Raw genomic sequence first — 7,692 nt, 5'->3', positions numbered from 1 at the left:
TCGGGCGAGCAGTTTTTCACCGTGGCTATAAATACCCCTCCTTCCCTTCCTCACTTCTTTTACTCCACTCGACCTCTCTCTCCAGCTCAAGCTTCTCAAACCCTAGCGCCACCGCTACTTCATCGCTGCCGGTGAGGAAGAGCTTCACTGCCTCGACCTCGTCGCCGACGTACTCATGCCGACCGCGGAAATCTTCACTCCGCCGCCGCCGTAGCCGTCTTCCTCCGCCAAGTTAGGGCGTGGAAGATCTGCACAGACGAACTTCACATCTCCTCACTCTAGTTCGTCGTGTTCTTCGTCCAGGGTAATTGAAAGTTACTTTTACTACCCTTGTTGATTCGAATGATTATCTTCAAAATCTTCAAAGGTGTTTTCTTCATAGATTCACACACTAAACACCTCACAGGTCATCTGTTCTTGATTCGTTTCTCTAAGCCATGTTTTTCTTCAAGATTCCTCAAATGTGTGGATTTTTAATCTACACATCTCTGGAACCTAAGACAAAGAACGCTTAAGGAAATTCTTCAAGACTCATCTGGTCAAATTCCTCTAACTTGTTCTTTTTACAAAACCTTCTGAGAACACATATGACCTCTCCAAATTCCTCGCAACTATACTCTGTTCACAGGTACTCATGTCAGCTGCTGAATCACTAGGTTCTCATCAACTTAACTCATTTGCAGCGTTCCTCAAAGAAAAGTTGCATACTTCTTCAGAGAATTGTTCAAATTCCTCAACTGAAGAAAATGGCTGACGGTAAGAGGCCACAGAAAGGAGGAAAGAAGCCTGAGGTCATGACTGCCTTTGAAATCCCTGATGACATATACAAAGATTACTGCACTCCTGATGAGGCCAACTTTGGAAAAGAGGACAAAAATCAGCGCAAGGTGCGCATACAGAGAATAGAAAGGAGATGGGCAAGAGAATGGAGGGAGTACATGTATGTAACTCCAAAGTACATGAAGAAATTCGCACTCAATCCTCCAGGCCCAAGAGCTCCATTGGCACCTGGCCAAATCGCTGATCCCACCAGCCTCAAGCACGGTGAGGACTATCCTGATGAATGGGCCAAGCGCCAAGCCAAGTTGGCTAAGCAAGCCAGAGAAGCAGTGAGGAAATTAAATGAAGACTCTGCTGCTGCTGCCTTTGCTGAGACCTCTGCTGTCAAGCCAAAGAAGGCTATATCAAAGAAGCCTACGCGCAAGCCAAGTGCTTCACCAACAATGCCCTCAAGGACAAGTTCCTCAGCAATGCCCTCACGGCCAGAATCCTCAAAGCCCTCACGGCCAATTCCTCATGCTGCTCCTGTTCCTGCAAAGTCCTCAGCTCCTCCGCCAAAGCCCTCAGCTGTTCCGACTAAATCCTCAGCACCTGTGCATCTCGCCTCGTGCCAAAGGACTGCAGGCATCTCCGTTGCCTCAGGTGTCTCAGCTAGTTCCTCAGTTGCACCAAGTTCCTCAGCTGGCCCCTCACTGCTGAAGAAAAAGGCCACTGCTGGACGAGGTCCTCGCCCAAGTCCTCAAAAGAAACAAGTCACTTTCCAAGTACCGTCTGAAGAAGACGAAGCTGATGATGATGAACTTGCAGAAATCGTCAGAGACAGGCAAGTCAGGGACGCTAGAGCCAAAGGATCAGAGGTGCCACTACTTTTGGATCCCAAGTTGATCCTCGACTACATTGATGTCTGGCACAAGGACCCCAACACTCCCTTGCCTGACTTCAAGCTGACTCCTGGCCAGAGTCACATGCTGACCCACTTCATTCAAGAAGAAAAGTGGAAATTTGAGAAGGCCAGGCAGATCAAGAAAGCGCAGTACAAGAAAGAGCGCTATCTGAAGAAAAACGTTGTCTCTATGACAACTGAAGAACTTGTCACTATTCAGACTGAGATTAAGAAACTCAGTGATGACTTTGACGCATATCGCGCTGATTGGCTTGGAGCCAAGGTTCGTTTTGTGAAACTTGCGGATAACTTCACTTCCAATGTTGCAGCCCCAACGCAACAGGAAATTCCTCAGGCTGAAGCATCTGCTCAGCCTACTGAAGAAAATGCCAGCACCGCTAATGACAATCAGGCTGCTGAAGAAAATGTGAGTTCCAGGGCTAATGACTGCATTCCAGCCACTGAAGAAATTGCCAGGGCACCCACTAGTGGTCCGCCTGAAGAAACTGAAAAACTCAGGGCAACTACATCAGTTGTGCCTGAAGAAAATCAACCAGATTCCTCAGCTGCTCCTGCACCAACTTCAACTCCAATCCTTCCATCTGCATTGGATGTGAAGAAGATCAAGGCTGCAGAGCGTGCTGCAGTGAAGAAAAGGAAAGCATTAGCTGCTTCAGATTCTTCAGCTCCGAAGAAAATGAAGCCTATGGCAAGTTCATTTGCAAATCCGATTGATGTTGTTCCCATCTCAACCAGGCCATCAAAGGACCTTGTTCCTTTTGATGAAGAATATGTGATCCCCAGCGGATCTGATGAAGAAACTCCTTCTGCTACTTCGTCTGAACCGTTGGATGAAGAAATTGAAGTGGATGTGATCCCATCAACACCTATCATCTCCTCGCCTATGCCTCAGTTCACAGTTGAAGAGGCTGGCGTTGAAGAAATGGAAGATGAAGATGTGGACATTGGCTGCTCCACACCTGTAATCAGTGATGAATTCTAGGAAAGTCAGCATCCAAACTCACCAATGTTCACCCCTCTACAACAAATTCCTCAGTCCCCCACACAAACTGTACATATGGGCTCTGAAGAAACTCATCTCACTGCAACTGTCCATGAGGAAATTCTAGCCACTAGCGCTGAAGAAATTGCTGCTGCTGAACAACCAACGACGCAGACTGTCACTGAGGAGGCACCAGAAATTCCTCAGCCTGAAGAACCTGCGATTGAGATTCCTGAGGTCGTGATGCAACTCACTGACACTCCTCTGCCGAAGCCAAAGGACCCATTCTCACGCAAGCAAAAGTTCAAGGCTGATGATTTCTTCGGCGAGCACGTATTCTTCGAAGATTACAACCCATATAACTCTGCTCGCATTAGGAAGAGGCGTTTCTGGACTGCTAGTCAAGCCAATTTCTATTCCTCAGTGTTGTTCAACAAGGAGAACATCTTCTACCATGAGCATATTCCTCACATGGATATGGAATCTCTGTCGTGCTTCGCACCAGTCCTCAGTGTTCTTCATGACGCTGGACTGCTAAACTTTTGCTCTGACATCTACGATTGGAATGAAGAACTGATTCTTCAATTCTATGTTCCGTTTTTGAATTGCGTTGGGGGAAATCTACCAAAGCTAGGCAGATAGATAGACTCCTTTCCCGCTGCTAAGGGAGGGCAAGAAACTAAATCAAATGATTGTTTTTTTCACCAGCGCCCTTTTTTTGCGGGTACTAAGAGTCCTCTCACTACCAACCAGCAGACATCATCATCTAGCTGGGTCTTGCCGGTATCAACAACGAGAAAGAAGAACCAAATGGAAACATCAACTAACTATGGCTCTTGGCCCAGACAACGTCCTAGGCGTAGGGGAGATCAAAACAAGAAGTCACGCCTAGACGACGACGCCCGTCCTGGGCTGCAGTAAGTAGATCGAGAGGTTGTTCCGCCCCTTGTCCCGAAGATGGGTAATATGTTCTCATACAATGTTGCTCCAACTTTTTTCTAGAGGGCCTAGCTGGTGAGCGATCCCAGTCCGCGGCAGAGAACAAGACATCAAGCGAGCGTACCTTTGTTCGCTTCTTTTCCACCAAGCACAGAAGTTTAAGGAGAACTGTAGGTCGGTGGCTACCTAAGGAAACTCCAATTCGATCCGCCCCCCGGCTGGGAGGCATCTACCTCATCCCGATCACAAGGATAGGTTCACCATGATGGGGGGTCAGGTACTTTAATTCTTTGCGTCCGAAAAGAATGAAATGCATAGGGGACCATCTTTTTTTTGCGGCATGCTCTCTGATTTACGGATTCGCAGGGGGCCGAGGGCCAACCTTAGTTGACTAACAATGACAAAGGCTTGCGAAACAAAGTAGCGCCTTTGAAATGAAATCTTAATTAACCATCAGTGGTGCGAAGCAGCTTAGCCCCGGGGAGCTAAAGGTTATACCTTTGTAAGCGAACTGTGGTTCTTCTATGTAGGGTATTCCTCCTTTACTCTCTTAATTAACGTCGAGCTAAGTGACTTTGTGTAGCGTAGTAGAATGAAGGCTACATATGCACCAACACTCTCTTATCCCTAAGCCTCTTCGCTAACTCGCTCGCCTACAAAAATGAGTAGGCGAGGCTAGGCAAACTCAGCCGCTGACTTTGACTGTACTGTAGTAGACTTTCTAGCCTTTTATTTTAGAACCCTTTCTCATGTTCTTTCATCCATCAAGTAGGCGAACCGTCAGGTCCTTAGTAGCGTTGACAAAGAAGAAGAGCTGGTGAAAAAAAAGAAAGCTAGAATTTCCAATAGTGAGACCAGCTTGACAAGCTACCTTTCCTCTTGATATGAGGTGCGAAGAGAAACATCTCTTTTTTATGACTTCCACTTCTCGATCCCGGCCCAAAAAAGTGACCGACCCCTTGATGAATGAAAGAAAGGGTTTATGAGCCCTAGCCCTGTAAGCCCACACCTGTGTAGGGTAGATCGTTCAACACCTGCGGCACAAACCCATTTTGGCCCAATTGGTCCATATATCATAGGCGACCGAACGGTCGCCCCCGTCTTACTAGACCAACCTGCTATAATTATTCCATGAACACCTAGCGAAGATATGGCAAACAAATAAAGTAGCCCCATGTTCGGATCTGACAATACCATACCATAATCAAAAGGTACAACGGCCCAAGCGACCAGACTTAACATAAATGTAGCCACTGGAGCCATTCTAAAAAGGGAGAAATTAGCACTACTTGGTGAAATAGGTTCTTTTAGAATCAATTTCAGACCATCTTCTAGAGGTTGTAACAATCTGAATGATCACCCTTTCGATGTTGCACAAAAGCCATTACTTTACGTTCAACTAGCACTAAAAAGGCTACTCCTAGTAGAAGTGGTAGAATTAAACAAAGTATTTCCGCCGGAACAGCTATGTACGTTTTCGATTTTCTATTCACTCATGATCGGGCCTGACCTGGTCGACCCGATCAAACTATTTCACTTATGATCTGGCCTGGTTGACCCAATCATGATATTGAAGGATGTGACCTTTCATCGAAAAACTCCGGATCCCGAGAAGTTTTGAATATGGTGCTCCTGCTATGTTACTCCGAATGGAATCCTCACTTGACTAAGCATAAGCGAAAACGTGGCTGAGAGTAAGCAATCCACTTTCCTAGTGGTTGAGTCATGATCAGAAATATTGTGAAAGAAAGTGAAATGTCCTATCGTCATCCCAATTTGGGTAATCCACGATGTCTCCATTTTATGTATCCATCTTGACTCGTTTTCGGTGTATCGATAGTTCGTTGTATTACACTTTGAACTAACCTAGAGGTCGTGCTTAGGCGAAAATCGATATCAGTGAACTAATCCCGGAACTCTAGAAATCGTGAAGAATTTATTCCATTTTGTTAAATATCGCGAATATAGTGGAAAAAACTCTAGAACATTCCTTTGAATGGAATTGTTCATTGGGTTTGACTTGTTGTTCGACAAAATAGAAAGCTGTCTCTCGTATGTTATTGTAAGGTGATTCATTCATAATATTTCTTATGTGCGGTTTCAAGATGCTAAAAATGTAGATTTGGTAATCGGCTTTTGAGCTCCATTATGTGGACTTCATCAATTTGTGAATTATGGACTTGGCCGTAGTGGTCAATACTAACTGCACCGTCTGAATGCTCCCTGACCAAGTTTGCATACTCGTCAGGGTTGAGTTGAGGGGGCAGCCCGTGCGCTAATTGGGCTTCAAGGTGGCTATACGCGAAAAAAGCTCGCTTTCTACTGAGGCCTGTTCTGTCCTAAACTGTTCCAGAATGTTATTTGTTTCATAGGAAGATTCCAAAAGCACATTGATGCTGAAAGAATCTTCAGAACCGGTGGAGAGGCTATTCTGATTGAAGGCTAGACAAATAACATGACTGAGGTATGTAAATAAAACCTGTGAAATAGCTATATAATATGATCTAAATATAGAAGAATACCAAAGATAATGGATTGCAAAATAAGCTTTTTAGCTTTATTTTTCTTTTGTGCGCGCTTTTCGCCTGCCTTCCCGACCGTGGATAGGCTATGGGGCTTTGCACTTCGGCCCCATTGTGTGAATACCACATCAAGGTGACAGGATTTGAACCTATGGCCCTTTGTACCCAAAATAGATGCATTGACCAGACTGCGCTACACCTCGTCTCCCCCTCAGAACATATGGATCTACCCGACCCATAAAGAAAAGAACCACCGCTTTTAGGAAATTTTGACAATTCTCTTTCACTTGCATTTTCTTTCGTGAAGGCTCGCTCTCGTTCTTCTTACATCTTGCCCTTTTTTCTTGAGAATTGTATCTGTGGCTACTGCTGTTTTGCCAATCTGTCTGTCCCCAATAATGAACTCTCGCTGACCGCGCCCTATAGGGATCATCGAATCGATAGCAATAAGCCCTGTTTGAAGAGATTCGTATACGAAACGCCTGGAAATTCTACTTGGAGCAGGAGATTCAATTAAGCGAGATTCGGAAGCTACAATTTCGCCTCTCCCATCAATAGGTTTAGCCAGAGCATTTATAACACGACCCAAGTTATATACGCTCACGAGTATCTGAGCAATTCTTCCTGTTGCTTTTACAAAACTTCCGTCTTGATGCTAAACCATAGCTCTAACTGAGTCAAATTCCACAATTTCTAAGAACGATATGCTTTTTTTCATTTTCCACTGTGAAAGCTTCTCTCGATCCCTCCCTTGTCCTTTCTTTCCTGGGCACAGGCTTACCTTGTTGACTGCCCACATTCATTCATTGTTCATTCTGTTGTGGAATCGAACCACAGAGCTAGCGCAATTGGGATTTAGAGTCCCATGTGTGGAACTAAAGAGGATTTTTAGTCCTCTGCTCTACCAGCCAGAACCTAGAAGGACACTTCACACCCGATTTGACACAGCTAGACTGGAAACACTGCTTGTCAAGAGCACAGACCCCAGTATAGAGTACTTTTTTGAGTATGTTGGTAAGGTCTGGTCATCCGCTTCTGTGCTTGCACTTCTGCGTAACTAGGCGTGCAAGTCCAGTACAACGTACATTCATAATTGGATCAAAAGCGTCGATACATGAAAAATCTCTATATACGATATTTATGACACAAAATGTTGTTCTTTCAACATGATTCCCCAACAATTTTTTCATTGTAACTGACTCTCCGTTCTCTCCGTTCCACTTTGGTTTTCTACTAATAATTACCATGATGAATTTTTCTTACTGCTTGGTTCTGCATTGGATTTTGGAAACTTTTGTTTAGAAAGTGGTGTCACGACCATGGGGATCAAATGGATGGTTCAGGAAAGTCTAGTGAAGCGGCACGGTCTAATCATATAGATGACCATAGTGGTATGGTTCCATAGAAAACTACTGGAGGCCATTACCGCCACCGAAATGGTTTCCATGCTCCGTTGGATGATTTGACGATATCGCAGTATCAAGCTAGAACGGTTTCAATTTGTAGGACGGGAAAGAAACCTCAACGTTGGGTGCACACTAACCGATGAAGCTCAACCCTCTCTC

At 45.0% G+C, this 7,692-nt stretch overlaps 1 pseudogene; it reads right to left on the bottom strand.

Annotated features, from left to right (window-relative positions):
- Positions 1-4,362: 4,362 nt before the first annotated feature.
- Positions 4,363-4,990, bottom strand: LOC119272191 (annotated as a pseudogene).
- Positions 4,991-7,692: the final 2,702 nt, after the last annotated feature.

The sequence above is a fragment of the Triticum dicoccoides genome, chromosome 3A, assembly GCF_002162155.2.
Source record: "Triticum dicoccoides isolate Atlit2015 ecotype Zavitan chromosome 3A, WEW_v2.0, whole genome shotgun sequence".
NCBI lineage: Eukaryota > Viridiplantae > Streptophyta > Magnoliopsida > Poales > Poaceae > Triticum > Triticum dicoccoides.
The sequence above is the reverse complement of the archived record's forward strand: the minus strand, read 5'-3'. Positions and strand labels throughout refer to the sequence as shown.